The sequence below is a fragment of the Polyodon spathula genome, chromosome 23 (genome assembly GCF_017654505.1).
Source record: "Polyodon spathula isolate WHYD16114869_AA chromosome 23, ASM1765450v1, whole genome shotgun sequence".
Lineage (NCBI taxonomy): Eukaryota > Metazoa > Chordata > Actinopteri > Acipenseriformes > Polyodontidae > Polyodon > Polyodon spathula.
The window spans coordinates 18,813,501-18,831,303 of record NC_054556.1 but is presented as its reverse complement, the minus strand read 5'-3'; positions in this window follow the sequence as shown (position 1 = coordinate 18,831,303).

The window sequence follows — 17,803 nt, the reverse complement described above, 5'->3', positions numbered from 1 at the left end:
GCAGTTTCTTGTCACTAGTCCATGTACAAAGTGCTACACAGGGGCTTATTTTCATGTGGAAGATCAATAGGCTCCAACAGGTTCCAAAGGAAAATCAATCATGTATTCGGCATCATTCTATTTTACTAAATGAAATCCCACAGGTGAGTGAAGCAGGAAATTGGAGATGTTGGTCTGTTTACAAATGCTGCACAGATAGTATCTGACCTGTCCTGTTTAACTGCAGCATCCTGGCTTTGAGGACGGTATCACAGGATTTCTATATGCCTTCTTTGCAGGACGTGTAACATTGCAGGGTTTTAATATGAAGCGTGATGTAGCACTGCAGAAGCTACTCAGCAGAAGCTGCCTTCCTAGCTATGCAGAGAAATACAGACACCAACAGAACCAGTGAGCTCGAGTTCTGCAGTAGAACAATCAGCACGTCAAGGCTTGCTCCTTGTTAACACACCATTCTCCCCTACGGGGGGGGGGGGGGGGGGGGGGGCGGAGGGCGGGACGTGTGCACAAAATCTAATCTTTTTTAAAATCTAATCTTTTTTTTCGAAAGTTCCCATTGTTTTAGATCCCACTACTTCACCTGGCAGGCTATTCCTTGCATTTATAACTCTCTGTGTAAAACCTTGCTTCCTGCCTCCTGTTCTAAGCTTACTTTTACTCAGCTTCCATGTATGCCCTCTTGTTCTCCTCTCTGTGCTGAATTTGAAGTAGTGTCTTGGGTTAACTTTATCTCTACCATTTATGATTTTAAAGACTTCAATCAGGTTCCCTTGTTGCCTTGTTTTCTGTGCTGAAGAGATGTACTTCTTTTAATTCATAGCTTATGTCATTAAGTCCTGGGACCAGCCTAGCTGCTCTTTTGTAGTGAGACGACCATAACTGCACATAGTATTCTAGGTGGGGTCTAATAGGGCATTGTGTAATCTTAGCATTACCTCTCTAGACTTGTATTCTATGCATTTTGCAATATAGCCTAACATTCTATAAGTAAATCGAGATACTATATTTCTACATCAATGTCCATAGCTGCAGTCACTACCTCATTACCTGCAGTGACAGTTAAGCTACACTTTCATTTTATGATGGGAAAGAATGTGTTGAAGGCATGGAGACAGTTTTACTCTCCAGGTGAAATGGCCAAGGAAATGCAAGGTTAGCTGAGAGCTAGCAGGCACATTATTGCAGTCTAGTGTAGTACCAGATATCATGTTTTAAAATAAAAATATAATTTTAACATGTGTTTCTTTCAGGACTACACATTTGAGACTCAAATGGAAGTGCACAACAATTAAGATTTATTTTATTTTTTTGCTACTATCATTCAAACAATACAGTAACTTCCCAGATCAGTGTATCCACCACACATACCAGAAACACAGTTCCCTGGGTTGATTAAGTGACATCCAAGCAGCCTTGAGGGAATTGATTTACAAGGTACACAACATCCATGCTATCTGATAAAAATAAAACGTTCCCCGGCATAAAAAAAACACCATTACTGACTGAGCACTTGGCAGACAGGTCTATGAATGGACTGACTCAATTTAATGTTGGAGTCTTTTTTTATTATTATTAGAGACTGGTAATCCTTTTAGATTTTCTTATATTCAGGGCCAAATGAGAGACCTATACAACTTCAGCAGGAGCATAAATATGCATGAAGCAAACATGGCATTTCCTTTGGTAATGTTTGATGTGAGCTCTCCACAGACTTGATTTTATTTACATGGGGAGCCTTAGTATCTGCATAGAGTAGCAACAATAACACCAGCAGAGAAAACAGGGTTTCTTCTTTAAAATGTATTACAACACTATATAACACAATTTTTGTTCCTGGGTAGTAAATGTTATTTCCTAATTGTTTATGCCTCAAAAGTATAGAAAATGGCTATTATTCCCCACAAACTTTGCTTTTGTGACCAGGACAGTGATATTTCAAAATATCACTATTCCTAGTGGGAAAATGGGCAAATGTGTGTCTTTTCGTTCACATAAAGTCCGAAAAAAACAACATATGAATCCAAATTAACATGTATTTATACTAAAGTAATACAAAAATGATTACAAAAGATTTAGAAGTGAGTAGTTTTTCGAGATTTACGATTATACTGAAATATCACTGTCCTGGTCACAAAAGCAAAGTTTGTGGGGAATAATAGCCATTTTCTATACTTTAGAGACATAAGCAATTAGGAAATAACACTTACTACCCAGGAACAAAAAAAAAAAAAAAAAAATTGTTACACAGTGTTATTATTATTATTATTATTAGTGAGGTCAGAATGGGAAGAATCTTCCTGAGCAGTAGCGGTCGCTCTCTGTAGTGTGCTTACATGGGTAACACTAAACTCCCAAGTGATAGTGCTTTCACCAGGTTGCTATGTACACAAACTGTTTGAAACTAAAATTGTATCAGTTATCTTATAACATGAAAACTGAGCAATCCAAGGTTTTTGAAAAGCACACAAACTGCAGTCCTTAAGGTGATTAATGATATATTACTTGCTTTGGATGCTGGCAAAGGCATTGGTGCTTTATTAATGCATTTATCTAAATCTTTTGATTCTGTATATCATACAATTCTATGTAAAACATGATGCTGTTAAAGATTTAGTGAGAGGGCTGTGGATTGGTTCAAGGATTAGCTGATGGAATTATTTCCACCCCTGAGCTTTATGTAAAGGGTACATCAGGGTCTTTGAGCCTCTCTGTAAAGGGTATCTCAGGGTCTTGAGCCTCTATTTAAGGAGATACCTCAGAGTCTTTGAGCCTCTATGTAAGGGGGTACTTCAGGGCCTTTGAGCCTCTATGTAAAGGGTACCTCAGAGTCTTTGATCCTCTATTTAAGGGGATACCACAATGTCTTTGAGACTCTATGTAAAGAATTACCTCAGGGGTCAGTCCTTGGACCAATCCTTTATACACTCTATATACATGACCTGGGATTTGATTCGGGTAATTTTGGTTGTACATTTATATGCTGATGATACTATTTTGTATACAGCAGTATACTCCGTACAGGAAGTACATAGGGATTTGCAAACTGAATTTAATATTGTATAGTGCAGACTGTTTAAGGACAGATTGTTACTTAATGTATCCAAAAAAAGAGTGCTGTTCTGCTCTAATAGTTGGAAGATTAGAAATCTGACTTGAATTATTATCACATAGAGCTACTTAAGAAAGTTTCTTCTTATAAATATTTGGTTATATGGATTGATGAGCACCTTGCTTTTAATTACTGATACATTGGTATTAAAATTAGGACCTAAATTAGGCTTTCTTTTTAGGTACAGGTTAAAGCCAATGATTGCTACTATTCTCTCTGTTTAGATGGCAATGATCATATTGACCAGGTTGCTTGTAACCAGTTTTTACATCATGTGTTGTATAATTCATGCTGCAGGTTTGTTCTAGAGTGCTCCCCTTTGCTTTATCATTGCCAATTGTATATCAAACTAGACTGCCTCTCTCTTTTGTTATTGGTATTAGTTTGTATTTAATGTGTTTAAAAGCTTGTTACCTTCTTATTTGGGTGCTCTGGTAGAAAGTGCTCACATTGGCTCTAGTTTACGCTCTCAGGATTATGTTCATGTGGCTGGTCCAAGGGTTCGAACGTGTTCGAATGGGTCCAATTTATTGTGTTGTGTATCACTACATGTTGCTGATCTTGTTTGGCCGCACATGTTTTTATTGTGTTGCTGGTACTTGTAATAGTATTTTTATTGTTTTCCAAGACTCCCTTGTAAATGAGGCCTCTGTTTCATTTCCTGCTTAAATAAACAAATACCAAAATTAATGACTTACTGGGTGGGATTTTCAAACATGAGCGTTATTGTATGGAGCTTGCGGTATAGTGACGGATAAAGGCGTCTGCTAAACAAACAAATAATAAAAATAATAATTACACTGGGTGCAAATAACGGTATGCCATTTTAACAATACAACAAATGTTCCGTAAGTTTTCAAATGATTAAAACAAGTGAATACATCTCATTCATAACCACAAGTATAGAAAAGGCTAAAATATTTTCATAACTACAAATATTGAATTATCTAGGTAGTCTGATAAGGTAGTCAATACTGACCTACTAACACGCCATCTTGTGTATTGGGTCTCTGAAATGATTAAACCCAGCAGATTGCATCAAAATGTAAGAGTCATGACTGGAGCCAGGGAAGTTTGCACATATGTTCCAGATGTTGTAGGATGCCTGAACGTTTAATGAATGTTGGACCCCTTCCTGTTCCATAGGCATGATGCTGCAGTGATTAAGTGTAACGTGTGTGCAACCGATGGCTCCCCTTACTCTGGGAAATCCAGCAATGTCATAAAACTCCCTTTTAATATTTTGTAGCTTCTCCTGATTAACTGGGATACTGATATCATCATTAACCCTCTTTAAATCACCTGTGACTCTTTGAAATGATCCAGAGACAGAGAAGGACAATAGCTGCCCTATCCAGATGCAATCGAGTTTTTAGATTGTCATCTGGTAAATGTAAGAAATGAACCCTGGTCCTACACCCTCTCTCTGTATCTTCGACGTCACAGCCGGGGTCTGTCAATCTCAGGCTCACACTCAAGCTCTAAAATTATATTTGCTGCTGCTGCAACTGCTGCTACTCCCAGCAAAGCCATACTGTAGTTTGATTATGCTATTTGTTTAACACCAAAGAACTTAAATACGGTTTCAAGATGAGTTATGTTCTTTTTCATTAATTAAAACCCTTCTTTTCCAAGTGCAAATTAACTCTTGATAAATTATGTCAATTAACACCTCAATTCCTAAAGTGGGTGGGGAATTGCTGTCATGAGGAGAAAAAGTAATTGGACATTCGAAATTAAGGAGAAAATGGGGGGTAAAATAATTGGGCACATTAAATTAAAAAATGTAAAACATTAAAAAAAAAAAAAGAAAGAAAGAAAATAGGTTATTGAGCTCACACAGGGTTTGTCCAAGCTTTTAATTCTGAATCATTACAGTCTTACAATCCCCCGCCTTGGCAAATGAAGGAGTGATATTTTTCTGTCTTGCATATATCAAAGATTACCAACATAAATGGGAATTTATTAATACGATACAGTATTATCATAATAAATTTGTACAGTGTAGTTTTCACCAGTCTGCTGCTCTTAACAGCTTTTGCAAATACATCAAGCAGGAATTCGTATTGGAATGAGCTTGCAATCTTCAAACCATTTATCATTTGCAGATTCAATACCAAAACCCAATTATTGTATCCCAGAGATAGCTTTGAACCATTCTGAAACTCTATTTGAGGCTTTATAGAGCCAAGAAATCAGGGGGTGCCCTACAAAGTGTGCTTGCTGTAAGGTGCTGACTTTTAAATGCTCAGGAGACACATAGTTTCAGAGGCAATTAAACTTGCTTAAGTCATTGTCACAAAGACGGCTGGAGTGGGGGACGTCAGACCAGAAATAGGAACCAGGAAATAAACAAAGAGATGGAGTTTTTGGGAAGCTGAGCACTTTTTTGCACTCAGCATTTAATAAATGAACAGACAGTAAATAAAAAGGTTGTAACAAAAACAGCACACGGCACGTGAGGCCAAAATAAACAGACAAACAAAACAGACTAACACTTAAACAAACAGTGGACTAACAGACAAACACAGTGAGTGAAAACAATGGTTATATATTTTACTTTGTTTAGTTTTCTCGTTTTTAATTCTCTCCTCTCCACACCCGTTCTCCACACACCAAACACACAAGCCCGAGTGAGTGAAAAAATACTACTTTTATGCAGCTGTACCGAGACTCGATTGCTAATCAATCATTCAATTGGAGTCTCGGTACAACTGCACGTGAATTAATAAAGTGCAATTCCCAGTGCTCACATATTATTACATTTTACTTGCACGTGAAGTGCTGTGCAATCCTCGTGCCTAAATACAAAAATATATTTTAAACACTCATGTTACACAGACCCGTTTATATACTGTGTACCAATGACTATACACCAACATTAACACACAACATACAATACAACATACAAACAGGGGCGGGCACTTTGCCACAGTCATACAGTCAGGAGAACCACAGGGGTCCTTGAAAGTCTCCCCTGGTAAAGGCATGGCAGTGTGGTGTGCAGGGTGAGTTACACAGTCAGGGGAATGCAGGGTTCCCCGAGGGTCTCCCCTGATAAATGCACGGCAGTGTGATGTGCAGGGTGAGTCATCAGTCAGGGGAGTGCAGAGGTCCCTGTACGTCTCCCCTGGTACAGGTACAGCAGTGTGGTGTGCAGGGTGAGTCACACAGTCAGAGGAGTGCAGGGGTCCCTGAGGGTCTCCCCTGGTAAAGGCACGGCAGTGTAGTATGCAGGTGGAGTCATGTAGTCAGGGGAGCACAGGTTTGTGCAAAGTTACCAGTCTTTGCTATGGGTTCCACAGGGATGGTTGGATTGTTTCTGATGCTCCAGCAGGTTAGAGAGGTCAAATCAATTCTTACCATGCTATATCATAACCTACTGACCAGGCACCCAGTGAACTCCAGGGGATAATAGGTCACTGACCCACTATAGAGCTCTTGAAATGGTCTTCTGCACAATTTAAGAATGCACGGGGTATACCCGAACCCTTCTAGAATGTATTTTGCATAGCAAATTAACCCTTCATATTACACAAAAGGATGTGCTGCATATTTTTTATTTTGGTCTGATCTCTGTCTGCAATGGTGACTGCTTAGTCCCATTGAATGTGACTTAACTCTAACAGAGTAAAGATGGGGATATGTTATTCACTACAGATGTGAGATAGACAGTATTCATTAAAGAAGCACACTACCTTACTGCCCTTGTCACTTCCACAGCTGCAGCCTTTTTTATGTTTTAAAAATCTGTTTCACTCCCTGTCTCTTGCTCCTTCCTCAAGATACTTCATGGCTTGGATCCAGCGGTGTTGCTTAAAGAAAAAAGGAAAACAGTGTTGGTACAGTTATAGGATTGAGTTAGTACAAGCATAAATATTCTAATTAAAGTCCACTTCACTTACTAGTTTCTGATTTTATACCCAAAGCGCTGAGACTCGTTTCCTGAGATGTAATTAAATTAATAATAGTAAAAAACTAAATATACATTATATTGTTTAAGACTGACTCTAATTTCACTTATGTTACCCCCAGATTTTCTCCTCAATTTATAATGCCCAATTATGTTCCCTCACCGCAGCAATTCAAGGTACTGTACTCCTTCAAGAAGCTGCTTGATGAGATTTTGGGATCAATAAGCTACTAACAACCAAACGAGCAAGATGGGCCGAATGGCCTCCTCTCGTTTGTAAACTTTCTTATGTTCTTATGTTCTTATGTTCTTAATCACACTGCACACCACACAGCCAGGATATGAACCTGCACTCCCCGAAATGTAAGAATCACCCTGCACACCACACAACCAGGACATGAACCTGCACTCCCCTGACTGAAAGAATCACCGTGCACACCACACAGCCAGGACATGAACCTGCACTCCCCTGACTGTAAGAATCACCCTGCACACCACACAACCAGGACATGAACCTGCACTCCCCTGACTGAAAGAATCACCGTGCACACCACACAGCCAGGACATGAACCTGCACTCCCCTGACTGTAAGAATCACCGTGCACACCACACAGCCAGGACACGAACCTGCACTCCCCTGACTGTAAGAATCACCCTGCAGACCACACAACCAGGACATGAACCTGCACTCCCCTGACTGAAAGAATCACCGTGCACACCACACAGCCAGGACATGAACCTGCACTCCCCTGACTGTAAGAATCACACTGCACACCACACAGCCAGGACATGAACCTACACTCCCCTGACTGTAAGAGTCACCCTACACACCATACAGCCAGGACATGAACCTGCACTCCACTGACTGTAAGAATCACACTGCACACCACACAGCCAGGACATGAACCTGCACTCCACTGACTGTAAGAATCACACTGCACACCACACAGCCAGGACATGAACCTGCACTCCCCTGACTGTAAGAATCACCCTGCACACCACACAGCCAGGACATGAACCTGCACTCCCCTGACTGTAAGAATCACCCTACACACCACACAGCCAGGACATGAACCTGCACTCCCCTGACTGTAAGAATCACCCTGCACACCACACAGCCAGGACATGAACCTGCACTCCACTGACTGTAAGAATCACACTGCACACCACACAACCAGGACATGAACCTGCACTCCCCTGACTGTAAGAATCACCCTGCACACCACACAGCCAGGACATGAACCTGCACTCCCCTGACTGTAAGAATCACCCTACACACCACACAGCCAGGACATGAACCTGCACTCCACTGACTGTAAGAATCACCCTGCACACCACACACACCAGGACATGAACCTGCACTCCCCTGACTGTAAGAATCACCCTGCACACCACACAACCAGGACATGAACCTGCACTCCCCTGACTGTAAGAATCACCCTGCACACCACACAGCCAGGACATGAACCTGCACTCCACTGACTGTAAGAATCACACTGCACACCACACAGCCAGGACATGAACCTGCACTCCCCTGACTGTAAGAATCACCCTGCACACCACACAGCCAGGACATGAACCTGCACTCCCCTGACTGTAAGAATCACCCTGCACACCACACAGCCAGGACATGAACCTGCACTCCCCTGACTGTAAGAATCACCCTGCACACCACACAACCAGGACATGAACCTGCACTCCCCTGACTGTAAGAATCACCCTGCACACCACACAGCCAGGACATGAACCTGCACTCCCCTGACTGTAAGAATCACCCTGCACACCACACAGCCAGGACATGAACCTGCACTCCACTGACTGTAAGAATCACCCTGCACACCACACAACCAGGACATGAACCTGCACTCCCCTGACTGTAAGAATCACCCTACACACCACACAGCCAGGACATGAACCTGCACTCCCCTGACTGTAAGAATCACATTGCACACCACACAGCCAGGACATGAACCTGCACTCCACTGATTGTAAGAATCACACTGCACACCACACAGCCAGGACATGAACCTGCACTCCACTGACTGTAAGAATCATCCAGCACAACATGCGGCTGTGCCTTTACCAGGTGATCCAGGATTGTTTATATTGATTCTTAAAAAATATAATAACCAAGGCTTTTAAAATGTGGTCTCAGCTGCCATTACCACATCATTCTCAATAAATCCCTTATTGCTTCTCTGTTAAGCTTTTCGTTTCCCATCTTTTTGTTTACCATTTATTGTCTTTGAAAGAACTCCTGGAAACGACACAAATTGGGCCACCTTCCCAGTTCCAATCATTGCTTTTCCTGTGAGATGTTTCTGCAATGAGCGATCGATACACTATCTGTGTTCAGGATCTCTTTCTCTGGTAGCTCACGTGAAAGGATTGTTTTTTGAAACACGTTGGGCCTGACCAAGAAGCTGCATCACCATCAAATTCAGTGACAGAGCCAGTAGAAACCGAAGGCAGAGCAAAAAAGAAAATTAAAATCGGTGGGCCTAAATGTAAAGATGACAAGCTGAACCCAAAACACAGTGTGTCATTGCTCTGAAGTACTTGGCAATGAAAGCAGGAAATGGTCAAAACTCAAGAGGCATCAACAAACGTTACTCCCGGGTGATGAAGGTAAACCTTTGGCTTACTTTGAAAGGAAATTGAAGCAGATACAAACACAAAAAAATACAGTTAGCTGTGCTTCTGCTGTATCTCAGCGTGCTTTGAAAGCTTCCTTTCTAGTTTCGCAGTGTATAGCTAAATGTAAGAAAGCCAACGATAGCCGAAGAGTTGGTATTACCAGCTGCTTTGCATATGTGTACCCAAATGTTCAGAAATATGTTGCCAGTTCAGACATTTCAAAAGACATTAAAGAGCAACTTGGGGATTTTGTGAAAGCCCGCACGTTGTTTGCCAGTCAAATAGACAAGTCGACAGATGTAGCTGACTGTGCAGTTTTGCTTGTGTATGTACGGGAGAATGTGCGGTCCAGTGGTTAAAGAAAAGGGCGTGTAACCAGGATGTCCCTGGTTCAACTCTTGACCCACTCACTTGACTCATTGTGTGAGATGTTGTTGTAAGTGACTCTGCAGCTGATGCATAGTTCACACACCCTAGTCTCTTTCAGTTTCCTTGGATAAAGGCGTCTAATAAATAAACAATTAATGTACGTTACTGCTGCAATGGTGACCTACAGGAGGATTTGCTGTTTAGTGCAGGACTCCCCACAAAAAACAACAGCAGAGGAGATTTTCTGTTTTGAACACTTTTATGGTAGAAAGCGCATTGGAACGGAAGAACTGTGTGGGAATTGCTACCGATGGTGCTGCCGCTGTGAAGGGCAGAAAGTCAGGGGCTGTTCAGCGGATTCACGCTGTATTACAGACGGCTACAAAATGTGTTAACTTTATAAACGCACACCCCCTCAATCTGACTGTCCTCGAATTTTCTTTTGACAGATCTTTGAAAAGGAAGTTTGGGAAGGTTTCTCTGTCGCTGTTTTGTATCCTGGTTAAATGTGAATATGCCAGGATTGTGCTGAAAGCCATCAAGCATTTGTTACAACATGATATTTAGTGGAAAGGGGATTTTCCATTATGGGAGATGACCTCAGAGTTAGCATCTCACCCATAACACCTTACAGAGCGCAAGCATCCCAGATCGCACATTAGGTTAGTTGTTTAATCATTTAATTACTTTATAGTATTTGTAAATGTACTTTTCAGTTTCTTTCTTTCTTTCTTTCTTTATAATATCTACACAAAATGAAGTATTTAGCTTTAAAAAAAAAAAGACTTATGGTTTGTTTTTACTGGGTGGGTCACAGCTTCAGAAGAAAAATACAAAGTGGGTTAAGAACCTCTGCTCTAGCGTGTCCGTTGTAAAAAAAGGAAGCTCCGCCCCTTGTCTGTCAGCTTGGTAACCAGGGTAGCGTGAGAAAGGAGGAGGAACATGGCAGATAAAAACTAGCAGCAGAGTACTTGCGCTCTCCTATTTTATTTTTAAGACTGTTTGAAACCTTCACCTCTGTTTGTCAGCTTGTATGTTACTTATGCCTGTGTGTACACTCACTATAAGTTCTCAGAATATGACAACGAGGAAAGAGCTTCTGTATGTATAGCCTTTGATTCGGTGAACACTCAGCATGTAGGCCGAACTGCAGCAGTTTGTCTCGATATTCAGTCGACTCAACAATCTTGAAGGTCCAGCAATTCTTAAACAGGGGGGAAATTCTTCTAAAGTGGAAATGGCAATTTCACACCTACTACACTTAGTTTACCCCTCCCTTCCATCTTGCATAATTTGTTTTTCACATATTCCTCTTGCAAGCCCTTCCTACAGTTGTGTTGTTTGTATGTTATGCAAAAATAAAGATGGGTCAAATATACTTTTAATTTACTTACAAGAAAATAATGGGTCATGCCAGTGAAAGTGTCTTTTTACAGGGTTTTGTTCTTTATTTCCCAATTAAATTGTTAACACGCACCTGTATTGTTTTGAATTATCAGTAAATCTAATTAAATACATAAATCTGAAATATTAACATTCCTGTATAAAGGCCATTATCAAACACAGAAAGATTAATCATAATTACTGTAACAATGAGTTTCAAGATAGGTATTCCATCAGCACAGTAGGAGAAATATCAGGTTATAACATATGACTATTATTTTATTAAATGCAAAGAAAACGGATCATTTCAGTCAATATTGTCAACCGATTGTTTCTGTAAGTAGCAGGTTTAAACAGAGCTACTGTACAGTTGTTTTTATATGCCTCTCTTGATTTTTCAGAACTCCTGTGTTGTTTGCATCCTCGTCTGTTTGCGCAGGTTGGCATCAAGGGCAGACTTTGTCTACAGTGGTGTGCAAATGCATAAGAACACCTCGAGAGTTGTCATTTTTATTCATTATACCTACCTGCATGAAAATGTGAGAATTTCATTTTTTGGTCAGTAATCAATTATATAACCACTTTGTGCTTTAATTAGGCATCTTAAACAACTTCTGAAAAGCCTCATGCATTTATCATTTTTGAGTATGGAGGTGATGTGCAAATAATTGTGAAATTCTAATTGTATTGAGGCTAAGTAATTATTTTGCACTGTTGCCTATGTAAGCTTAAGAGCAATGCAGATTACTCAACACTCACAAATAGTGATCCTCAGTTATGATAATGAGGGTCTCAATGAGAGCATTGGTCTATTTAGCGGCTGCACTTGCAGAATTAGGAGTACAGAGCAGTAGGCGCTGTATGATATTTGTGGAGCAAGGAAATACAAACCAAAAATAAATGTCAGAGGAATGGCAGCAAAGTCCACTTTGGAGCACAGAAAAGAACAGTTTTCTGAGAAGGAGCTGAGGGTCCTTCAGCTGAGATCACTCAGCATGAAAAGGAGTTGTTTGGAAAAGCCTCAGCCAGCATCAGTTATGCTATCCTTAGGAAATTATATGTATTGGTCTGCCCTTTTTCGCATGACATCCAGAAAAGATGGATTGGGCTATCCCTCCAGACATTCCAACTGTGGTCTGAAAGGGATAGCGGTCCCTAGATATATGCGGGGGTCTAGCTCATTCCTCAATTCAGCTAACAAATGACCCTGGGATTGAATATGCAGGGTCTTTTTCATCTTGCTCTTCTCCTCTGAACGTGTTCCTATCTCTCTTCAACAAGAGCAAGGTGTCACCACATCAGGAAGTGTACCACAGTAGCCATCCTGAAGCCAATGGCAGGTCTCTGGAGGTGTGTGCTTTTATACAGCTCTTAGTTACTCGCTTCTACAATAGTTTGCACCTTGTAAGAAGTGGTGTAAGGTTTTTGGAGGATCAGCAATTACCTAAGTGCAAGGCAAAATTCTTACATCACATTATAATGTTTGTGTCCGTTTAGTATCCAGATCCCACCCAATGCCATGCTCTTTTCTTCATTTGAATGGATTGGGACTTAATTACAAAAAGCACAGCAAAGCATTATCTAATTCAATATGTTAACACAACGATATTCAGCAGGTTTCACTCAACTTTATGAAGCAACATGAATTATTCTACAGGGTGATGCAAAACTTTGACATAGCTGTATTACACAGGCAATCTGGCCACAGTGAAAATACAGGGCAGTGGCTCTTCCTGTCAATTAAAGGACGATGTTTCAGATCTGAATTCCTGTCCTGTTGTTCTGTGAGAGACCTGGCACATTTATTATGGTCACACACTGTGTTCCAGTGCATATATCCCAAGGAGAAGAGCTGTCAGCTGTTAGCCTTTGTTTTTCATCTCTCTTTCATTGCATTTAGAGCAGACAGTTGAGCCGGTATGTGACAGATTGAATGAAGTGGCAAAGCTGGTATTGTGCAGATTGATGCTTACAATAATTCCTGGGTTTGAGGTGGATTAGGGTTCACCAGACTTCACTTGGTAGCTCCCAAACATAAAAGATGGTGACAAAATATTGGAACCACCTGCCATAACACTGTCAACAGGGTGTAGGGCCACCCAGGTAAGCCATGGGCAGTGTTTAACTCTGATGTTGAATACTGGAAAACCAAAGCCATACAACGAATTGGTCTCTGGGATAAGTTCTTTCAGTTATTTTATCTAAAAATAAATAAATATTTATTTTTAAAACATAAATATATAGTAAGATGATAGCTCCTTATTGCCACCTTCTGAAAGTTAAAAACTGACACTAAACTGATGACCCAGTTTACTGGATGCAATGGAACTGAGGGGTAAATAGGTCCAAAGGGATTCTGACAATATAAAATGTTTCCCATAGTAAAAGCATCACAATGTGTAATAAAGCATGCCATGGTATTGTAATGGATCTCCTCCTAGTGGCTGAGCAATTTAAATTGGCTGAGATGTCAATTAATTACAGTGGTGCACTATGGTAAAGACCTGGCTCCTGACCCCTGTGGTTGAAACAGGTAATTAAACGTCCGTGTTCTTTGTATTATTTTAGCTGTAGCATGTATTCTGGCTCACGAGACACGAGATTCTGTAAAGTTGCTCTGGATACTAGGGGATGGCAAGTAGTTGCAGAGACAAGTATAATGAAGAAAAATGAAGAAAAAATGGCAAATCATGGTAAACTATAACAGATGCATTGTACAACCAAGGAGAAAAGTGAAACACTACCATAAAAAACTCTTATAAGGGTGTAATCATATTCAAGCAAGGGATCTGAGTGTGCTGAAACTAAAACTAATCCTTTCATTGGTAGATGCCACTTGCTGTGCTTCACATTGTCACAAACCATCTTTCGGAGTTTCACATAATATTCAATGTGATCTGAGCATCGTCAATGCAAGAGCCCTATGGAATTCTGGACTTCCACCTGGTAATAAGCTTACAAATCTGAAGCAGCAGTTCTGTTGGCATAATAAAGGAGTGTGGGGTTTTCTCTTGGCCAGCATGTTACTGATGGACAACAAGACTGGAACTTTCTATAAATTAGGAGAACACAGCATCCTCTGTCGGCCTACCCTGACAGGGCTTTTGTTGACACTTTATTGTACAGTAAATAACGAGTGTTTAACGAGGTTTATAACGAGGGTACATACAGACCAAGCACCGCATTGAATTGTGATGCCGCTTCTACTGCAGGCAATGTAAACAGTAAACAATGACACTGCAATCAATGAGAGGTGACCACCAACAGCAATGTAACAACAAGGCTCGCCCCAGTTCAATAGGTCAGGTCATTCCTATTCTGTTTAATGCTTCAAGAATAGAGTTCTCCTGTTCTCAGGTTAGCAAGAGCTTCAGTGCTTTACCCCTTTGACTTGGTTTGAGCTTCTGGAGAATGCTAAGTGCCAGCGCTGAACTGCCTTCCTCCTTCCATTCAAATCACATGACAGTGCGGCCTTTCAACTCTGCCAGCCCAGCGTACTCGCTATCTCAAAATGTATGTAGAGTAGGAGGGACTGGGAGAGTTGAGATTTCAGTGGAGTAAAGAAGGCTGTTCAGTGCCTGGCAGTTAGAATTCTTCACACAAGCTCAAAGCAGCTTAAAGCAGCTCAAAGTATATTTAAAGAAAAATTATAACAACTCAGTATTGGACCAGAATGATTGTACGGAAACACACACTATATATATATATATATATATATATATATATATATATATATATATATATATATATATATATATATATATATATACACACACACACACACACACACACACACACACACACACACACACACAGTGCCTTGCAAAAGTATTCAGACCCCTGACCAATTCTCTCATATTACTGAATTACAAATGGTACATTGAAATTTCGTTCTGTTCGATATTTTAGTTTAAAACACTTAAACTCAAAATCAATTATTGTAAGGTGATACTGGTTTTATGTTGGGAAATATTTTAAGAAAAATAAAAAACTGAAATATCTTGCTTGCATAAGTATTCAACCCCTACACATTAATATTTGGTAGAGCCACCTTTCGCTGCAATAACAGCTTTAAGTCTTTTGGGGTAAGCATATACCAGCTTTGCACACATACTTGGAGTGATTTTGGCCCATTCTTCTTGGCAGATTTGCTCCAGGTTGTTCAGGTTGGTTGGACAACGCTTGTGGACCGCAATTTTCAAATAGTGCCGCAGATTCTCAATGGGATTGAGATCAGAACTTTGACTAGGCCACTGTAGGACATTCACCTTTTTGTTCTTGAGCAACTCCAATGTTGCTTTGGCCTTGCGCTTGGGATCATTGTCCTGCTGAAAGGTGAATTTCCTCCCAAGCTTCAGTTTTTTAGCGGACTGAAGCAGATTCTCTTGCAGTATTTTCCTGTATTTTGCTCCATCCATTCTTCCTTCAATTGTAACAAGATGCCCAATCCCTGTTGATGAGAAACAACCCGACAGCATGATGCTGCCACCACCATACTTCAATGTAGGGATGGTGTGTCTTGAGGCATGGGCAGTGTTAGGTTTGGCCAAAAAGTTCTATCTTGGTCTCATCTGACCACAAAACCTTTTCACACATCGCAGCTGGGACACTCTCATGCTTTCTGGCAAACTCCAGACGTGCCTTCAGAGGGTACTTTTTGAGTAATGGCTTCTTTCTTGCTACCCTCCCATACAGACCAGTGTTATGAAGAGCTCTTGATATGGTTGACTGGTGCACCATTACTCCAGAGAGGTTAAAAAAAATAGTTAGGTTACCAAAAACTGAAAAATAATGTACATTTCCGAGTTATAAAAAAAAGCCTTTTTCAGGGAACAAGTAATGGGTTAACAACTTACAGCTGTTCTGCAGCAATGGATTAAGCCTTGAAGGTTGATGCTAACAATTTCTACAGGTGTCCCAACCTTTGTTGATTACTTACAAACCCTCTGTCTGTATAAAAGCACTGCTGGAACAGACTGTGTTACTACACCCTCTTAAGCATTATTTGGACAGTATTGTACTGCAGGAAGTAGTATATTGCTATCATAATGGCGAGAAAAAGGCAATTAACAAAGGAAGACAGACAGACCATTATAACCCTTAAAAATGTAAGTCTTCCATTAGAGAAATTGCAAAGAAAGCCAAGGTGTCAGTGAATACAGTTTCCTACACCATCAAAAGGCACTTGGAAACTGGAGGAAACTCTGACAGGAAGAGTTCTGGCAGACCCAAAGCTGCAACAAAATCAGAAGACAAGTTTCTGAGAATCAACAGCTTGTGTGATAGGCGGCTCACAGGACAACAGCTTCAAGCACAGCTTAACTCTGGTCGAAGTAAGCAAGTCTCGGTTTCAACTGTGAAGAGAAGACTTCGAGCTGCAGGTTTGACAGGTCGAGTGGCAGTAAGAAGGCCATTGCTAAGATGGCAAAATAAGAGAAAGAGGCTTGTTCTAATAAATACAGTATAATCGTAAATCTCGAAAAACTACTCACTTCTAAATCTTTTGTAGTCATTTTTGTATTACTTTAGTATAAATACATGTTAATTTGGATTCATATGTTGTTTTTTTCTGACTTTATGTGAACGAAAAGACACACATTTGCCCGTTTTCCCATTGGAAATAGTGATATTTTGAAATATCACTGTCCTGGTCACAAAAGCAAAGTTTGTGGGGAATAATAGCCATTTTCTATACTTTTGAGGCATAAGCAATTAGGAACTAACACTTACTACCCAGGAACAAAAAAATAAATAAATAATTTGTTACACAGTGTTATCAATTCTCACCTAGTGCACTGTGACCGTTATAATTAAAAATTAGAGCCAGATCTACATCCTATATTTTCCCCTCGTCAGTCAGACGAGATCCGACGCTTCAATTTCAACGAAGAGCCCTGACTGGACACCATTTTTCCAGAAAGGTCACCAAAAATCTTTGTTTGCATCACAATACCAAAAGCACGTTTATGTTTTACAGTCCATTTCACGGTCGCTTAGCTATCCTGTTAGTCAGGGTCCTGCTGTGTTTTTAGTTAGTGCTCCAAATCAAGGGTGTGGTTAGGTTTTTTTGTTTTTTATTGTAATTTTCCCACACAATGCGTGTAACAAAAAAACATAACATAAAACTTAATTTCACGCACAGTTCGTTAAACTTTGTTCCCTCCGAAATTGAAACAGGGACGGTATTTGTTTTGGTAATAAACCGTTTGCAGGCCCCTGTCCTGCTACATCTCTTTATATATATATATATATATATATATATATATATATATATATATATATATATATATATATATATATATATATATATATATATATATACACACACACACACACGCAACACACACACACACACACATATATATATATATATATATATATATATACTATTA